The sequence below is a fragment of the Delphinapterus leucas genome, chromosome 13, assembly GCF_059928025.1.
Source record: "Delphinapterus leucas isolate spDelLeu-1000000601 "Yukka" chromosome 13, BTC_Dleu_Yukka2, whole genome shotgun sequence".
NCBI lineage: Eukaryota > Metazoa > Chordata > Mammalia > Artiodactyla > Monodontidae > Delphinapterus > Delphinapterus leucas.
The window spans coordinates 37,832,077-37,852,645 of record NC_143141.1 but is presented as its reverse complement, the minus strand read 5'-3'; positions in this window follow the sequence as shown (position 1 = coordinate 37,852,645).

The window sequence follows — 20,569 nt, the reverse complement described above, 5'->3', positions numbered from 1 at the left end:
ATATACACCTCAATGATTAACTTTCCCCTTCTCTTGCGGAGCATTCATACCTACCATTTCCCTCTTCATTTTTTCCCCTTTTCTTTCCTCTGGTAAATATTGAACTTACACATGTTGCCAGTTTTTAGTAACACTTGATGTTCAGTCACTATCTATATTATTTAAGTGCTTGGTTTCTTCTTATACAATAAATCCGTAGACACTCTACAGAGAATGACACTATGTAAAAATAAAAAAGTTAAAAAAAAAAGAACTTTCAGAGATTCCTGTTACTTTATAGCAGTTTAAAAGTTAATTTCTTGTAACTTGTCAAACAATTAAAAGATACTTATGTGAGAGTATTTGAGAACATAAGGGAAATAATATGCTAGTTTATTTTAAATTTTAGTGAATGTAAGAATCACAGGGTAGCTTGTTAAAAATGCAACCTTCTATGCTTTTGCAACAGAAATACTAACTTAATAGATCTGCAGTGATCCCAAGTCTGAGTTTTTTAACAAGTTGTCCAGGTAACTCTTATATGATAAAGTATGAAAATCATTGCTGTAATTGATACAAAAAGCTATACTGTTTTGTTGCTTTGCCAAGATATCTATAAGTATCAAAGAGTATTTACAGAAATACCCTATACTAGACTACTGATTAGCACTTGCTGCATAAAAGCTCCAAAAGTTAACTCCTTATAACAATAAACCAAGTCTGTGAGTCACCTGGTGGGTCTTCTGGGCTGGGTTGGCTCGGCTGAGGCTGGATAACCTACAGTGGCCTTACTCTTACGTGTTGTGGTTGCCTTGAAGTCAGCTAGGGCAGCAGGGATGATTGGGACACATGTTTCTTACACAGAAGGGAAGCCAAGGCTTCTCCACGTGGCAGGGTCAGGGTTCCAAAGAGCAGCAAGAGATGCAAAGCCCCACTGCACACATATTTTTCAAGTCTCCAGTTTGGTAATGTTTGTATTGTCCCATTGGCCAAAGGAAGTCAAATAGCTAAGTCCCGAGTTAAGGTGGGCGGGAACTACCCAAGTGTGTTGATTCAGGAAGGTTAATTATTGCCGCTGTTTTTGCAACAATATAATGTCCATGCTCAGCTGAAAATGTAGTTGACTACTGAGCATCTGCATGGTAGGCAAAAAACATTAACCTTGAAGATCGAATACCTGATTTAAACCTAACATTCACTTAGTAACTGGAAGATGGGTAAATCTTTCATCTTCTCAAAGTTTCACTTTCTTCTTCTATGAAATGTGAATAATACTACGAATAATACCTACCTCACAAGAGCTCTTCAGAGAATAATGAAATACTGGACATAAGAATATTCTGTAAACTGGAAATGCTATAAAATTCAAGGTATTTAGAGATGTACATGCTTAATATGACTAGTCTCCATCCCTTAACAATTATTAAAGTATTTGTTAAATCAGTGAACTTCCTGATATTTTTGTGACTTGACTACCCTCAGTCTAAGTCCGTCCTCAAAGTGCTGTTAGAATTATTTCCCTTAAAAAACAAAACTGTCATGTCATTCCACACTTCAGTAAATCTCTGACAGCTCTCCATTTGCTTACACAATAAAAGTAGAATCAGCATCTGAAGACTCCCCAAACTGAGCACATTTCCCTCCCTATGCAACCTCCTTGACTCCATTGAATTTTGATTATCCTCTTTGTATATCAGACCTTCATGATTTCAGGATAGATCCATTCTATTTCCCTCAAACCAGAATGTTCTTATCCTGCATCTTCACCTTGACGAACTTCTACTCATCTTTTAGTACCCACATCAAATATTCCTTCCTCATTCCACAAACATTTAGTGAACCAAGATTTCTCGACTCCTCCAATGTTAATTGCTCTACTTCTTTATTCCCAAAGGACTGTGTTAATATCACTAGCACTTATTATACTGTATTATAATTATTGTGTGTATGTTGTCTGTCTCCCCAACTAGACAATGAGCTACTCCAGTACCAGAAACCGCAAGTTCTCAGTATATAGTTTTGAGCAAAGAAATGATGAAAATTTGATTCCTTTGTCCCTTCCCTGGTTGGCCAGATGATGCTCTGATACTTCACTCACTGTATTCAGCCCCCTGGATTTCCCTTTGCCAATCCTGACTATAGACCAAACTACTTGTGTTCTTGACCGGTGGTCCATTCTCACATCTGAAAGCCAGTTACTTACATCTTTACCCTCAGGTAACCGACCAAAATTTTGAGCCACTGTGTTTCCTGATCTCTGATTGTTTCCTACTCCATCTGCGTCTTTCCTACTACCCTTGAAGTTATAGGGACACTACCCAAACGTGGTGATGATCCAGGGAATGGTGGAAGGACTGATTTTTTGTGGGTGTGCCTACCATAGAACTTATGAAAGAAATGTTTTCCTCTCAAATACAGTTAGAAACTATAAATCACATAGATTAAACAACTTAGCATCACATAGATAAATATGTGACATATGGGATATTAACCTGTTTTGTCTGACCAGAAAAGGAAGCTGCTCTGCTCTTTTAACTCTACCGCAATAGTTTGGCAGCATACGGGCTCAAGCTTCCTTTCAAAAGCCTCACATTCAGAAAAGCTAAAGCTACAGCTATGATTTGGGACCCAGTAAAGGTTTACACTTGCCTAGTTTGACTATGAATCTGTGACCTTACTCTCAAGAATAGATGTTAAAAAGTTGTAAATCAATTTAAAACAAAGCATCTAGGCAAAAAACCATGTGTTGGTGGTATTATATTAATAGTTATTTTGCCTCCCAAGTTTCTAGTTTATCCAATGTTTTGAGTAAATATCATATAAGAATAGAAGGGTCACTTCAAACAAAAATCTATACAAGTCTCTCTGCTTGGACTTGTAAGTTCAAGATTTTATCTCCCTCCTGGGCAAGAAGAAAACTTTCGTTTTCATTTTTACTAAAAATAATAATTATGGGTAAAATGATATACTTTAAAAGAATTGGCTCTCATTCCATCTTTGGAATTTCCCAACCCAGAAATCCTTTCTGTCTTGGCGAAATATGACATAATGGTTTGAGAGAAAGAGAAAAAAAAAAACAACACTTAAGTATCTGAGGCCAGAAGTTAATTGAATAAGACCTTGGATTCTGATGAGTTTGTGTTTTATGGTTGATTAACTTGTTTGAATACTCAAAAATGCTTAGGAAACCCAATTATCATGCCACTTAATTTGACTTACTGGCTGATTCCTGCTAGTTTCTGGATATCTTATTGACCAAAATTATATTTCCTACTATGACGTACAAGAGAGACTAAGTTTGTTTTGAAAGAAAAATTTAGGGTCAACATATGAATAATTGCCCCAAATCAGAAAGATTAAACTCTTAGATTCTTAGATCATAACATCAGAGTTTATAATTTCCAGCTACCAATTTCCTCCAGGCCCTAAGAACAGGATAGATAGTATGAGAAAATTAAGGCCCTAACATTTTTCGATAATTGACTTGTTTTCTACTAGTGTGGCTCCTACCACCTCGTTGTTGTCTTTTTATTTTGTTTAAAATAAAGACATAGATGCCAGCTGCCTGGTTACAAGTAAAGAGAGTAGAAGAGGTAATAACTGAAATCACGATATCTTATTCTGGGGCCTGCTAGTCACACTGTAAAAGACAACTCATCATTGGCAAGCATTGGCATTACTGGCTCTCTCTCTACCAAAAAAATACCAACTCATATGTTAGATGGCTACCTTAATTCAGTTTCTGGAGGGAATCAAGAGAGGCGGTTAGTTAGACACAGGCCTCCTATTGAACTATTGAAAATTCCTATGTGATTGTTTACAATAGGATTTTTAATATAAGTTCCATAGATAAATTTTAGGAAGTCAGTGGACTTATACTATAATTGTTTGCAAAATTGTTTTTGCATTTTTCTGGTGAGAGGTTCCGTAAGATCTATCAGAGTCTCACAGAGCTCCGTGGCCCATAAAAAAAGTAAAAGAACAAATACTTTTACGTTCTTCAAACTTCTAGGCATGGATATTTTTCTGGGACACCAGGAAACTGTAAGGACCAGAAGGGTAACAGATAAAGCAGAAGAAGCATGAACCCTGACTTTTTGCCTACTGCAAATAAAGGCAACGTGGACCATAACCTTCAAGCACAGAATTGTAGGAAACTGAATTGGCAGGTTGGCTGGAATGGAAGCAACTCTCATAATCCTCAGAGTTGCCATTCCCCAGATGAGTCATGCAGAACCCTATGTAAGGCGGCTCTTTGTGGTACCGAATATTTAGGAGCAGAGCACTGAAACCACTAAGTTCCTGTGATCTGTGGATTTACCCTGATTTGTGTCTTCTACAGATATTTAATTGAACAATTGCTCTATGCAAGATCTAATACCAGACACAAAAGATGCGTAGTAAATTAAACAGAAATTAGAAGAATAAGCAAGCCTTGATTCAGCCAAATTTGTAAGGGCATTAGACACGATGAAAACCCTTCGAGATTCTTTGTTTATCACAAATTCTTCCAAAGCCATAGAATTTTAGAGCTAGAAGAATCTTTGATAATCACCTGTCCCAGTCTTCTCATTTTACAGTAAAGAAATTAGTGCCTTGTTCAGGGTCGTTGAGTTGAGGTGACAATGCTTGGATTGAATCTTAGGTTTTCCTTCTTCTGGCCCATTCATCTTTCCAGGGTTTTAGATTGTGATTCCATGATCTGTCTATATTCCCTTTGATTTGCAGAATCAACCAATTCCAGAAATCCCTGCAGTCCCCCAAATACCTAGATGGCAACATACAACCCCTGGCACTCTTTCCTCTGATCATCAAGACTCCCATTCCACATACCAAGAAGGAAGGTAATTCAGACTTAATTGTCACATATACAAGATGACAAAAGATGGGATCTGATGAATTCAAAAGCTGGAATCATTTCAAAATTTAAACCCAGCCCTTGCTCAGAAACAGAAGCATCTCTAGCTCTTTAAAATCCCCGTCTCAACTGGTCCACTACCTCGTGATGTCATATACAGTTTGACGTTGTCTGGGCAACTTGGTAAACATACTGCTCCTCCATTGTTTAATTCCCTTCTCTGAGTGAGATCCTGAGGCAACCAGGCTTCATTAGTTCAGGTGCTAGCCTCAGGGAACTACTTGTTTTAATTAGAGGGATGAAATGGCATTTTAATTGTGCGCGATGATTAATAAACACGCTGGGCTGCTGCATACTGATCTGCTGCTTGAGGAGCCCTCTCCCTCATTCCTGATATCTATATCCATTAACTGATTGTTACCCAGGTTGAACATTATCAAGCTCTTCCTCCAACCAAACTGTACATTGTCTGTCCCCCAATTCTTCTGCTAATAACAGCTATAAGAGCAAAGTCCCATTGTTTTGTAGTAACAGGAAGACAAGACTAGAATGGAGAGAGCTTACAGAGTGGTGTACAGTCCATGTAATTTATTTCACTAACTTCTTTGTAAAAGGGTGGTAATAATAGTACCGACTTGGCAGGGTTTTGCGAAGATTAAGTGAGACAGTGCATGCAATGCACTTAGCTGAGTGCTGGTCCAGAGTAAGTTCTCTGAAAGTGCTAGCCGCCGTTATCATTAGTAGGGTTACCGTTACCGTCATTAACTTCATCCTCATCATCAACGTCATCACTCGCACCACAACCATCATCTTGGTCAAAGTTAGACACTTAGAGTAGAAGTAGATTAGTCTCTTAGCGGGCATGATGCGCACTCTATCACATCTAACTCAGGAATAATGTTCTGAAGTGTGAAGGCTGGCCAGAGATTTTCCCCATTTCTCCTTTATGTAGTATGAGAATAGTCTGGAATGACTTATGGGAAATGTGCACAAAGAAACTCACGTATCTTAAAGGCTTAATCGCAGCTCCTCAGTAGCTAAATAAAATCCTAGGTTGGTATCTGAACTTCAATGAAAACAGAAACCAGAAAACAGGATTATAAAGTGACTTCCCCTATAAAGCTGTATGTGCTTGGGATTAGTAATAGCTTTACTGGCCACTATTATTACTGGGTGAGTCTTTACAACATTATAGCTACTTTTCCTAATGCTGGCACTAGTAAATTGTTTTCCTTTGTGTCTCTTGGAAATTGTTCCTCAAGGTCATGTCCCTATATCCAAGTCATTTATTTACTTGATTTGGGGGGAATGAATCTTGATGCAACCCAGGGCAGCTGCCACTATTCACTATTTGTAAATGGCTGTTGTGACATTGGATATTACACAAGTGATCCCTTTCCTTAGCTTGAATGATTGATGATAGTATTTACAGAAACAGGTTAGGTGATCTTCTGATCTACTTATCCTTATATGTTGATATGCTGCCATAACTGGGCACCAGTACAATTCACTATATGCCCAAGAAGAGAAGAGCAGATATGACTGAGCCAGGTAGGAGCTAAATGTAGAAAATGCTTTCTATCCCCCCAAATGTTAAGGACTTCATGGAAACAAGTCTGTGACTCTGAAGATGTTTCCGGTACACAGACTCATTACAGTTCAGTGAAGCAGATATGATTGATTACATAGGCCAAATTGTACTTTGCCTCCAGGGCAGTTCTAATTCTTGTTGTAACTCTTTAAGGGCACACAGTTGTCTCCAAGAATCAAAGGGGAAAGGTAAATGAACTTTTTTGACCATGGTAGGGCAGAGAGAAAGATTTTAAAATAGATGCTCCATTTGAAATATCTAGCACAGGGCAGAAAGCAAAAGAAAACTAAATTATGTGGTTACCTTCCCATTTCCCTAGCAAGGAAATCTTTAAGATAACTTACCTGAAGTTCCACTGACATGTAACTACACACTCATTAGAATGGAGAACATGAGAAATACTGACCATATGAAGTGTCGCTGAAGATGTGAAGGAACTGAAATTCTCACGCAATGTACTGTAATGTATATTACATTTTAAAGGTGTAAAACGGTACCTCTTTGGAAAACAGCCTGTGCGTTCTTCAAAAGTTAAACATGCAACTACTACACATCCAGCGTTCTACTCAGAGGCATTAACCTGACAAATGGAAGCATATGTCCATACAAAGACATATAAAAAATATTCGTAGAAGGTTCTTCGCGATAGCCAAAACTTGGAAACCAAAATGCCCCTCAAGAGGGAAACAAATAAACAAATTGTTGTGCATTCCTCCTGAAGTGGAATACTTCTCAGCAAGAGGGGAGAATGTACTATGGATACATGCAGCAACGGAGATGAATCTCAAAATAATTATGCTCAGTGAAAGAAGCCAGACAAAACTATGACATACAGTCGTTGCTGCAGAGGAGTAGGAGGCAAAAGAGATAACAAAGGGGCATGAGGAAACTTTCAGAGGTGATGCATGTATTCATTATCTTGAATGAGGTGATGGCTTCAGGGGTGTATACATATGGAAACTTATCAAATCACAGACTTTAAATATATACAGATTGTTGAATATAGATTATACCTTAATAAAGCTTTAATAAAGAAATAAACAAATCAGCTGAAAATTTTTGAGCATAATATCTGTGCTAATGGGACTACTGATTGGAATGGATTTGTCTCTGAAATAGTCCCAGCATAATGTATTAATCTCAGATGAGATTCAAACTTTTTTCTATTAAAGGCTTAATCTTATGTAAAGAGACGGGCTCAAAAAAACCAATGCCCTTATGTACATATAGACATGATTAAGTATACTGAGAAGACTTGTCTTTAATAAACAACCATAGTAATAGAAATATAGCTGTATAAATATGCTTGTGGTAAACTCTTAACTGTTTTGGTTCTTTTGAATAACTAGCCAGTAATTTCATGCTAAATTAAGGACTTAGATTATTTTTCTAATTTTTTTCTCCAATTTGAGAAGAGCCTATGAAGAGAGATTTTTCTGGAGAATCCAACTTTAATGCCTTACCTATCATCCCCTGACCAATGCCTTAGCAGAACAAAGTCAATTAATCATAGACTGATTTCAGTGAGCCAATCCATTAATGAATCCTTTATTACCAATGGATCCCTTCTTCACGTAGTTTACTTTCACTGATATATATTCATATAACTGTCAAATCAGATGTACATATATTTATAATATATTACTACTAAATTTATATTATCCATGGATGCTCTTTAATAATCAGGAACTATGTAGATTATAATAATGTAGATGCATCTGTCTGTACTGATTGATTAGTTTAATGTTATTCTCTTTGTTAGGAATTCAACACAGGTATTGAGTGTTTACATAATAAAAACTATCAAAACAATAGTTTAAAATTATCTCAGTGATGAAATAGAGAGGGAAAGAGAGATAAAGATAGAAAGAAAGAAAAAGAAAGAAAGAAAGAAAAAAAAGAAAGAGAGAGAAAGAAGGAAGGAGGGAGGGAAGGAAGGAAGGAAGGAAGAAAGGCAGGCAGGCAGGCAGGAAGGAAGGAAGGAAGGGAATGTTAAGAGAGAGAAGAAAATGAAATCTTACCTGTATATGCTTTTTCACACTACATGCACTATTTGGATACGTTTATATTCTCTACTTTAGTTCTCAATCTTGGTTGCATATTTCAGGTTCACATGGGATCTTGAAAAACTTTTTAATGTCTGGGTCTCCCTCCAGACCAACTAAATAAGGATTTCTGAGAGTAGTGCTAGAGACTAGTGATTTCAGTGCAGAGAGGAATTTGAAAACCCTGTCTTAAAAGGACAGGACTAAAAAATTAAATGTGAAAAATTGGTAACAGAAGTGTTGGGGAAGCCCTAATCTTCTCTTCAGATATTGATATAACCTTGAAGTCAGGTGACCTCTCATTCCCTTGCCATTTTTTCTACCACATCAACACAGACTCACCTTTGGCATCCCTCTGGTTCTTTTCCCACTCCACTCCCTACTTCTAAATAAAATGCAATAAGAAAAAGAAATCAGAGTAAGCAGGGGAGATAGCTGATGATATTTCAGGGAGTCAGACAAAGTACTTTATATCACCCCCCCCACATCAGGTGACACTTGCCTTCCTTCAAGGCACTGTGTCCCCTACTGCAACTGAGGGTTTTTGGTTTCTACTTTTCTTTCAAACAATGCTGGCTCCTGTCACCTTTGTTTTACAGAGCAACTCACTTCAACCCCAAACCTGTATACTCACAGACAAAAACAAAAGGCCACGCAGTTAATATGTCTCTCCACCCTTAGAAAACATTTTAATCCCCACGTTGTTATTTGAGCTTGCCTTTGCAATCTTCTGCACTCAAGTGACTTATCAAAAGCTTCTCCCAAACAGTCTCAATGATATCCACAAGAGGAACCTTCCCACCAACTGCTAAGATTATAAAATAGTCATCATACCATTTTATTGACATATGTATAACTTGGTCACTTTGCTGTACTCCTGAAACTAACACAACATTGTAAATCAATTATACTTCAATTAAAAAATTAAATAAATAAAATATATTTTTAAAATAACTTAAAAAAAAAAAGACTTGGTCTTACAATACTGGGTAGGGGAAGCATTCCTGGCCAGACATAACATCCATTCCCATAAAACACAGAGGCAACATTGACATAACCTCTTCACATAACATCCTCTCAAACTTTCCAAAAGTTATAGTCCTATTAACCCTGGTACTTTTATGTTTTCTCAATCTAATTGTAGCCCATGTCAGGGTTCCACCAATGGGTTTTGGTACCACAGCTCATGGAATTCTCACATCAAGGAGTCCCAGAAACTTCTCTCCATCCCCTAGCCCTTTTACCCATTCCTGTGTAAGATTTCTTGGGTCTCCGGTGAGGGGTTGAGCCAAGGCACCCAGGCCCTTTTGTCAATTGGGCAGAAAAGTCTGCATTTCTAACAAGGTTCCAGAGCATCCTGATGCTGGTTTGGAGATTGCACTGGAGCAGCAAGGATTGAAGAACTTTGTCAAATTCTTAGACCAGCCCTCAAGGTCCTTTGAAGTCTAGTCCTATTTTCCCTTAGTCTATATGAACCCTCCAATCTAGTTTATACTTACTGAATACCTTTTGAGTGTTTAAACTTCAGTCTCTTTATTCATTCCCTCTACCTCTCTTTGCTTCTTGCAATTAAATGTCTACTTTTTTTTTTTTAATAACAAACTTAAATCTCGACTTCTCCATGCAGACTTCCTTGTGATCAAATATAAAATGATTGTTCTTTCCTCTGATCATCTCTATAACTCCTTGGGAGCTAATTAAGTCTATGTAAAAACTTTATTGGACAGAAGAACAAAACAAATGTATGAGTAAACAACATAGCAGCAGAGAGAATGAGGTACGTTAAGTTACAGAAGGAAAGAGAAACAAATTTCTGTGGAAAATCTCAGAATTAATAAAAGATTTTCATCCTTTTCTTTTACTACATCTAATTATGACAATATGTCTAGGCCCATTGCAGAAAACAAAGACTGGAAGGTTGTGGATTGTCATGGGTCAAGAGTCATCAAATTTTTTCTTGAAGTTCCAAATATTAAGTATTTTAGGCTTTGTGGTCTCTATGACAACTACTCAATTCTGCCATTGTAGCAGGAAAGCAGGCATTGACAACATACAAATAAACGGACATGGTAGTGTTCAATGATACTTTATTTATTTTTAAAAAAAGGCACCAGAGGGCTTCCCTGGTGGCACAGTCGTTAAGAATCCGTCTGCCAATGTAGGGGACACGGGTTCAAGCCCCGGTCCGAGAAGATGCCACATGCTGCGGAGCAAATAAGACCGTGCCCCACAACTACTGAGCCTGTGCTCTGGAGCCCATAAGCCACAACTACAGAAGGCTGCGCACCTAGAGCCCATGGTCCGCAGCAAGAGAAGCCACCACAATGAGAAGCCCGTGCACCGCAACGAAGAGTAGCCCCTGCTCACTGCAACTAAAGAAAGCCCTAGCACAGCAACGAAGACCCAACACAGCCAAAAATAAATAAATTAAATAAATTTTTTAAAAAAGGTACCAGACAAATTTGGCATGCCTATAGTAGTTTTCCAATCCTTATCATAGATGGTGCCCAAATATTATATTCTAAACCAAGAAAGAGAAGGACTTATTGAATCATGTATTGAACCTTATTAATTACAGCTTAAATAACTGTAATGGGAAAAAAATTTGAGAAATTGGGTCAGGCCAGTGAGGAGATGTACTGGGCAAAGCAAGGAATCTGATTAATTTTTCCATAAAATCATCTTTTATGGACAACCATGTAAATCATGTGTCACTTATCTCCCAACTCAATTTTCCAACTTCTATCATACTGTAAAGGTCTGGCACATGGATCATGTCATGTGCCATACTCTGGAGCTTATTAGATAAACGGGCCTCACTCCAACTGTGTAGGAGGCTCCCTTTTCTCCAGACCCTCTTCAGTACTTATTATTTGTAGACTTTTTATAATGGCCATTCTGACTGGTGTGAGGTGATACCTCATTGTAGTTTTGATTCACATTTCTCTAATGATTAGCGATGTTGAGCATCTTTTCCTGTGCCTGTTGGCCATCTATATGTCTTCTTTGGAGAAATACTAAGACCAAGTCTTGTTGATGGGATCCTAGTGGAGACTATGGTTAGAGGTTTAAGAGTTGATGGAACTGAGGTGAAAGTTTGTAGAAACATTGGTGAACAGGTTTTATGTAAAGTGGTTACATCTCTTTTACTGAATGCACTGTAGGGATGGACACTGTATCTCACTGGGGACCTTTCCCCTTACCTGGTACTGTAAAACAGGGCATGTAAATCCACCCTGCAGGCAATGTTAATTGAACATGCTAAAGGGAGCAAATATGGTAGCCTGAGACCACACAGTGTAAGGTAAAAGCTGGAAGCCAATATTCAAGGGCTAACAGAAGCAATTGTCTTTGGCTTGCAAATCTCTACAAAATCAGAGATGTAAACACAGCCCACAGTCATCTGAAACTGAGCCCATTTAATTCAACTGTTAAAGCCTGAAACCAAAGGAAAGAAAAAAAAAGAGGGCAAGTGGCCTTTTAAAAATATAAACTGCTGGAAAGGCTTCCTCACCCAAAATCTAACAGTCTCCTTAAATATTACTTGTCTAAGGCAAATGTAGATCTTAAAAGTCTTCTCCATGAATAGTAAAAAGACTTTACCCACCTAAGCAAATAAACTTAACTTAAACTAACTGTTATTTATAAATCAGTAAGATTTGTATTGTTATTCCTGATTCACGACTAAAATTTTAAAAAGAAAGCTATGAGATCTCTTGTGTCTGTCTGTATGTCTCTGTGTATACTATAGATATGGTATTTTTCTACCTTCATATGGTATTGCAAAAATTAATTTATATGAAGAGCTATGTTTAATTGGCTAAAATGAACAAGTACTTATATAAAAATTCTCAAATACACAGTAGAACCTAACCATAATATTTTTCAAGTTCATGTGATCTAGGATTAATCTTTAGTAAATTTAAAGCTGTTGGTTTCATTAAAATAGGTGAGTCTTTAGAGTTATCAGCATGAAATATAAAATTTGTACTCTACTTAGGTTTACCAAAAGTCAGAAAAGTTTATGTTATCTCTGCTACGAAATTGGTCAGCAAGAAAAATAGCTTGGGATGATGGCTGACTTTGTCTCATATCCCATGAAGTTTTCATGGGTAATCAAAACAGTTGTTGGGAACAAGTGATTTAAATAGATGCGAGTGGGATAAGACTTAAAAATATCTTCCAAAAACTTTTGGTAACTTGAAACTTTAGAGTTTTCCTAATTTAAATGATGGAAATTCATTGAATATCTATATCATTTTCAAATAAGATAAAATACTGGAACATTAATTGCTAAACAAGTCTAAGTTTACCTGCATTTTTCTTATTATACAAAAACTAAAGAGGTTTGGGCCTATTAATAAACAAATCCTGTACCACATTTAAAAATTATGCTATAAGTAAATACATGTGTGTAGAAATTATGAAATGTATATGTTTGCCAATCAAAAATAGTGGTATAACAAACAGTTTACAATTGCTTACTTCTTACTTTTCACTAGAAATTAAGGTTTATAAGGGTTAAGAATTCTAATTAATATACGTAATTAAAACTACTAAATTAATAAGGAAAACATCTTTGTATGGAAGAAAAATTTTTTAAACTGGATAAGGAAAGGAAAGGCATATTGTTAAGGGGAAAAAAAGTAATTTTGTCCTAAAGAGAGGTTAAACATAGAACAAAATCTGAATACTAAAAAAGGAAGCTATAGAAAGTTTGTGGAAAAGGAGCCATGGTCACAACTGACTAAGATTAGATTGAATTTAATTGAGTAAATGAAATTTAATACCAAAAGTAAGCTAGTGCAAACCTAGAATTTGATTTTCTCTCTCTGTTAAGATAATAAACTTTTCTTGGACTATTGATCTGCTTTTTATAACAAATTATAAGTATTCTGCTGTTAACTTTTTGTATTTGCCTTTGAAATCTTTTCTTGTCACTGGTTAAGTGGATAACTAAGTATTGTTTTGCAGTGATCTGTGGTCCTATTTCACCAAGTGGTTTTTGTTTTTGTTTTCTAATTTTTAATTTTTTTTACATCCTTATTGGAGAATAATTGCTTTACAGTGGTGTTAGTTTCTGCTGTATAACAAAGTGAATCAGCTATATGTATACATATATCCCCATATCTCCTCCCTCTTGCATCTCCCTCTCCCACCCCTCGAGGTGGTCACAAAGCACCGAGCTGATCACCCTGTGCTATGTGGATGCATCCCACTAGCTATCTCTTTTACATTAGTAGTGTATATATGTACATGCCACTCACTCACTTCGTCCCAGCTTACACTTCCCTCTCCCCATGTCTTCAAGTCCATTCTCTATGTCTGCGTCTTTATTCCTGTCCTGTCCCAGGTTCTTCAGAACCATTTTTTTCTTTTATTTTTTTTGATTCCATATATATGTGTTAGCATACGGTATTTGTTTTCCTCTTTCTGACTTACTTCACTCTGTATGACAGTCTCTAGGTCCATCCACCTCACTACAAATAATTCAATTTTGTTTCATTTTATGGCTGAGTAATATTCCATTGTATATATGTGCCACATCTTCTTTACCCATTCATCTGTCGATGGACACTTAGGTTTCTTCCAGGTCCTGGCTATTGTAAATAGAGCTGCAATGAACATTGTGGTATATGACTCTTTTTGAATTATGGTTTTCTCAGGGTATATGCCCAGTAGTGGAATTGCTGGGTCATATGGTAGTTCTATTTTTAGTTTTTTAAGGAACCTCCATATGTTCTCCATAGTAGCTGTATCAATTTACATTCCCACCAACAGTGCAAGAGGGTTCCCTTTTCTCCACACCCTCTCCAGCATTAATTTTTTATAGATTTTTTGATGATGGCCATTCTGACTGGTGTCATTGTAGTTTTGATTTGCATTTCTCTAATGATTAGTGATATTGGGCATTCTTTCATGTGTTTGTTGGCAATCTGTATATCTTCTTTGGAGAAATGTCTATTTAGGTCTTCTGCCCATTTTTGGATTGGGTTGTTTGTTTTTTGATATTGAGCTGCATGAACTGCTTGTAAATTTTGGAGATTAATCCTTTGTCAGCTGCTTCATTTGAGAATATTTTCTCTCATCTGAGGGTTGTCTTTTTGTCTTGTTTATGGGTTCCTTTGCTGTGCAAAAGCTTTTAAGTCTCATTAGGTCGCATTTGTTTATTTTTGTCTTTATTTCCCTTTCTCTATGAGGTGGCTCGAAAAGGATCTTGCTGTGATTTATGTCATGGAATGTTTTTCCTATGTTTTCCTCTAAGAGTTTTATAGTGTCTGGCCTTACGTTTAGGCCTTTAATCCATTTTGAGTTTATTTTTGTGTATGGTGTTAGGGAGTGCTCTAATTTCATTCTTTACATGTAGCTGTCCAGTTTTCCATTTGCCAGTTATTGAAGACATTGTCTTTTCTCCATTGTACATCCTTGCCTCCTTTGTCATAGATTAATTGACCATATGTGTGTGGGTTTATCTCTGGGCTTTCTATCCTGTTCCACTGATCTATACTTTTGTTTTTGTGCCAGTACCGTACTGTCTGGATTACTGTAGCTTTGTAGTACAGTCTGAAGTCAGGGAGCCTGATTCCTACAGCTCTGGTTTTCTTTCTCAAGATTGCTTTGGCTCTTTGGGGTCTTTTCAGTTTCCATACGAATTGTGAAAATTATTGTCCTAGTTCTGTGAAAAATGCCAGTGGTAATTTGATCAGGATTGCACTGAATCTGTACATTGCTTTGGGTAGTATAGTCATTTTCACAATGTTGATTCTTCCAATCCAAGAACATGGTATATCTCTCCATCTGTTTGTATCATCTTTAACTTCTTTCATCAGTGTCTTATAGTTTTCTGCATATAGGTATTTTGTCTCCTTATGTAGGTCTATTCCTAGGTATTTTATTCTTTTTGTTGCAGTGGTAAATGGGAGTGTTTCCTTAATTTCTCTTTCAGATTTTTCATCATTATTGTATAGGAATGCAAGTTTTTTCTGTGCATTAATTTTGTATCTTTCTACTTTACCAAATTCATTGATTAGGTCTAGTATTTTCTGGTAGCATCTTTAGGATTCTCTAGGTATAGTATCATGTCATCTGCAAACGGTGACAGTTTTAGTTCTTCTTTTCCAATTTGAATTCCTTTTATTTCTTTTTCTTCTGTTTGCTGTGGCTAAAGATTCCAAAACTATGTTGAATAATAGTGGTGAGAGTGGGCAACCTTGTCTTGTTCCTGATTTTAGTGGAAATGGTTTCAGGTTTTCACCATTGAGAATGATGTTGGCTGTGGGTTTGTCATATATGGCCTTTACTATGTTGAAGCAAGTTCCCTCTATGCTTACTTTCTGGAGAGTTTTTATCATAGTGGCTGTTGAATTTTGTCAAAAGCTTTTTCTGCATCTATGGAGATGATCATATGGTTTTTCTCCTTCAATTTGTTACTATGGTTTATGACATTGATTGCTTTGCATATATTGAAGAATCCTTGCATTCCTGGGGTAAACCCCACTTGATCATGGTGTATGATCCTTTTAATGTGCTGTTGGATTCTGTTTGCTAGTATTTTTTTAAGGAATTTTTGCATCTATGTTCATCAGTGATATTGGCCTCTAGTTTTCTTTCTTTGTGACATCTTTGTCTGGTTTTGGTATCAGGGTGATGGTGGCCTCCTAGAATGAGTTTGGGAGTTTTCCTCCCTCTGCTGTGTTTTGGAAGAGTTTGAGACGGATAGGTGTTAACTCTTCTCTAAATGTTTGATAAAATTTGGCTGTGAAGCCATCTGGTCCTGGGCTTTTGTTTGTTGGAAGATTTTTACTCACAGTTTCAATTTCAGTGCTTGTGATTGGTCTGTTCATATTTTCTATATTTTCCTGGTTCAGTCTCGGAAGGTTGTGCTTTTCTAAGAATTTGTTCATTTCTTCTAGGTTGTCCACTTTATAGGCATATAGTTGCTTTTAGTAATCTCTCATGATCCTTTGTATTTCTGAAATGTCAGTCGTTACTTCTCCTTTTCCATTTCTAATTCTATTGACTTGAGTCTTCTCCCTTTTTTTCTTGATGAATCTGGCTAATGGTTTATTAATTTTGTTTAACTTCTCAAAGAACCAGCTTTTAGTTTTATTTATCTTTGCTATCATTTCCTTCATTTCTTTTCATTTATTTCTGATCTGATCTTTATGATTTCTTTCCTTCTGCTAACTTTGGGGGGGGTTTGTTCTTCTTTCTCTAATTGCTTTAGGTGTAAGGTTAGGTTGTTTATTTGAGATGTTTCTTGTTTCTTGAGGTAGGATTGTATTGCTATAAACTTCCCTCTTAGAACTGCTTCTGCTGCATCCCATAGGTCTTGGGTCATCGTGTTTTCATTGTCATTTGATAAATCCAAGGAGAAACATTGGCGTGTTTCTCCTTGGACTTATCCTGTATGGACTCTCTGCTCTTCCTGGACTTGATTGATGATTTCCTTACCCATATTAGGGAAGTTTTCAACTGTAAACTCTTCAAATATTTTCTCAGTCCCTTTCTTTTTCTCTCCTTCTTCTGGGACCCCTATAATTAGAATGTTGGTGAGTTTAATGCTGTCCCAGAGGTCTCTGAGATTGTCCTTAATTCTTTTCATTATTTTTTTCTTTATTCTGCTCTGCAGTAGTTGTTTCCACTATTTTATCTTCTAGGTCACTTATCCATTCTTCTGCCTCAGTTATTCCACTATTGATTCCTTCTAGAGCAGTTTTAATTTCACTTATTGTGTCATTCATCATGGTTTGTTTCTCTTTAGTTCTTCTAGGTCTTTGTTAAACATTTCTTGTATTTTCTCCAGTCTATTTCCAAGATTTTGGATCATCTTTACTCTCATAGCTCTGAATTCTTTTTCAGGTAGACTGCCTATTTCCTCTTCATTTGTTAGGTCTGGTGGGTCTTTACATTGCTCCTTCATCTGCTGTGTATTTCTCTGTCTTCTCATTTTGCTTAACTTACTGTGTTTGGGGTCTCCTTTTCTCAGGCTGCAGGTTTGTCATTCCTGTTGTTTTTGGTGTCTGCTCCCAGTGGATAAGGTTGGTTCAGTGGGTTGTGTAGGCTTTCTAGTGGAGGGGACTGGTGCCTATGTTCTAGTGGATGAGGCTGGATCTTGTCTTTCTGGTGGGCAGGACCACGTCTGGTGGTGTGTTTTGGGGTGCCTGTGAACTTATTATGATTTTAGGCAGCCTCTCTGCTAAATGGGTGGGGTTGTGTTCCTGTCTTGCTAGTTGTTTGGCATAGGGTGTTCAGCACTCTATCTTGCTGGTCATTGAGTGGAGCTGGGTCTTAGCATTAACATGGAGATCTCTGGTAAGCTTTTGCCATTTGATTTTACTTGGGGCCAGGAGGTCTCTGGTAGACCAATGTCCTGAACTTGGCTCTCCCACCTCAGAGGCTCAGGCCTGACACCTGGCCAGAGCACCAAGACCCTTTTGGGAATTCTGAGGTCTTCTGCCAGTGTTCAGTAGGTGTTCTGTAGGAGTTGTTCCACATGTAGATGTATTTTTAATGTATTTGTAGGGAGGAAGGTGATCTCCACGTCTTACTCCTCTGCCATCTTGAAGGCCTCATCCTGATCAAGAATTTTTTATACCATTTGATATCTGACAGACTTCCCCAAATGAAATTCTAAACGAAGTCCTTCTAGCTAACTTTGAGATTTTTCAGGAGGCCCATAAAACATCTCAAAGAGATACATTAAACTAATTAGGCTTATTTGGTATGTTAATTTATATGGGAAGCATTGTGAAGTAAGTGGTGATAAGCCTTAGATTATATTGCATGGATGAATGTTATTAATATGTGTTCTAAAATTTATATAAAATTCCTAAAAATCTGATGTTTCCTGGTAAAATGTTACTAGTCATAATTCAGGTTATCTTAAAATTTTATGTGTCACAGAAATAATGAAATTTCTTTGTCAATTTCACTATAATGAATCAGATTTTTTACAAAAATGCTTCATCTTCAAAAACATTCATAGAAAAGACTTTTTGACAAATACAGGTTTCTGCTAACTTTCAGATCATACCACTGAACTGAATAAGAAATTACAGAACTCTAATGGAAAACCTGATGGCTTCAAAAAGCTGCTAACAAAAGATCAACAGGAATTAATTACATTGAAATGAATGAACTGATGAACATAATTATAATTCTTATGATTTTTTGTCTGAAATATTACTGGCTCTTTAATCTTTTCTTTCCAGGTATAAGGAAAGCTTTTATCTTAAGCTAATTATGATTTATGGCAATTTCTTAAATTATATCTTTGTATCAGTATTGAACAATTTACCATTTTCTCCCTACCTAATCACTCCAGAATTTGGAAACCCTTAGAGAGTATTCTTATTTTCATGGCAATATAGTTTTACAGTAGTTCACTAAGAATCTGTTCTCCTTGTAACCGGACACAATTGGAAATATCAGTTATATTACCAAGGCTTTGATTAGAATATCATATTTGAGAAGGTGTATCAAATCAGATATGACCAGGTAGCTGTAAGGATCTAAGACTGACTTTATGGAGCCATGAAGCCCCTTGGAAAAACAGACTGGTGCCTTGCTTACAGGGTTTCCAGCAGCCTTACCAGGTGAGTAAGGAAGGCCACTTCCTGGCAGGTTCAGGAACCTCAGGATATTTTGGGGCCCTCAAGAGGAGAGGTGTTCACCCAAATCTAAAGATATTATAAGCAAGTCTGATGGTACTTTTTTGGCTTGGCTTCTTGGTCTCAAGAGGCATTTAAAAATTCAATCTGGAGATTCCTTATGAAAAGTTCTAGCAAAGCAGACTTAAAAGAGCCTATATTGTCAATCGCTATTCTTGCTGGACTTATGTAAATAATCAAGCTAATTTTATGGAAACTAGCCTTATTTTGTGAACAAGTTAGCCTTATTTTGGCTATTTTTGATAAAAATGAGGATGATTTTTGAGAGAAAAATTATGTTTCAATAGAAACTGTTATACACAGTTGTGGATATTAGATTCTAGTTCTGTTAATTGTCTTTGAAGGTTTTTTTTTCCATCTGTGAACTGGACTGGATCCTGAATTCTTATGGGTTTCTTCAAATATTTGGCTACGACTCTCCAAACTAACATTTCCAGTTTTTCTCCCACTTTTGACTTGGGATCATATGGAACTAAAGCTGCTCTTTTCCTGAAGCCCTCCAAATGGAAGGTGAACAACTTGTTATAAACTTGAGACATCACTACAATAGCCCATGTTTACAGAATTCTCATGCCCGTTGCTGTGTGAGCCACTCAGAAAGTTTACCTGATCACTTGATGACATCATCAGAGATATTCAAACTACAGACCAGGAAAATTCATCAGATTGTCACTACTTGCCCTCAGTCCATCTGAAGATGCTTTGAACCTGACACCCAGAAATATTCTTGACTGGGAGCTCTCAGGACTCAGACACTGGGTTTCTAGTTTACTCCAACCATTAACCTTTGTTTTCCTTTGCCTCCATAGAAATACCTCTTATCAAATACCTGATTGCTTGTACCTTATAAGCCTAACTTTGTGATCCCACCTGCATCACTGCCTCCTGAAAAGAGTTAACTGAACTACCTTTTGTCAGGAGTAAGAGACAGACTCAATGAGGCATAAAGCAATCTACCAACTCAGCTTCTGGATTGCAGAAGCCAGGATTATATGTTGGCAAAATTTGTCACCCCAAAATGTATCTCTTTGGCATGTGGATTAATTTAGGCTGATTACTTTCAAGAAATGGAAGACTCAGTAAGTCTTTTTTTTTTCTCTCTTTTTACTTTTCCCTTAGCTGCCTATACAATTTGATAAAGAGCCTGTTCCCAGAATTGAGCTATCACTAGATATATCTTCAGAGAATATGGGCTAAGTGTGGTGGAGGAAACTCGACAGAGTCTGGAGAGCAGAGTCCACTCTGTGTCCCGCTGTCTCTGTATAGCCAAGCAAACATTTGTTTACCAAACATTTGCTTTTCTGTCTCCATGTGAATTGCCTTCCTCTCCTTTGAAGTCCCAAACCACTATCCCCAACATCCTCTTTTGTCTTGAGCTGAAGATGGCATTTAAGGTGAGGGCTTCAGACATTTTGGCAAGTTC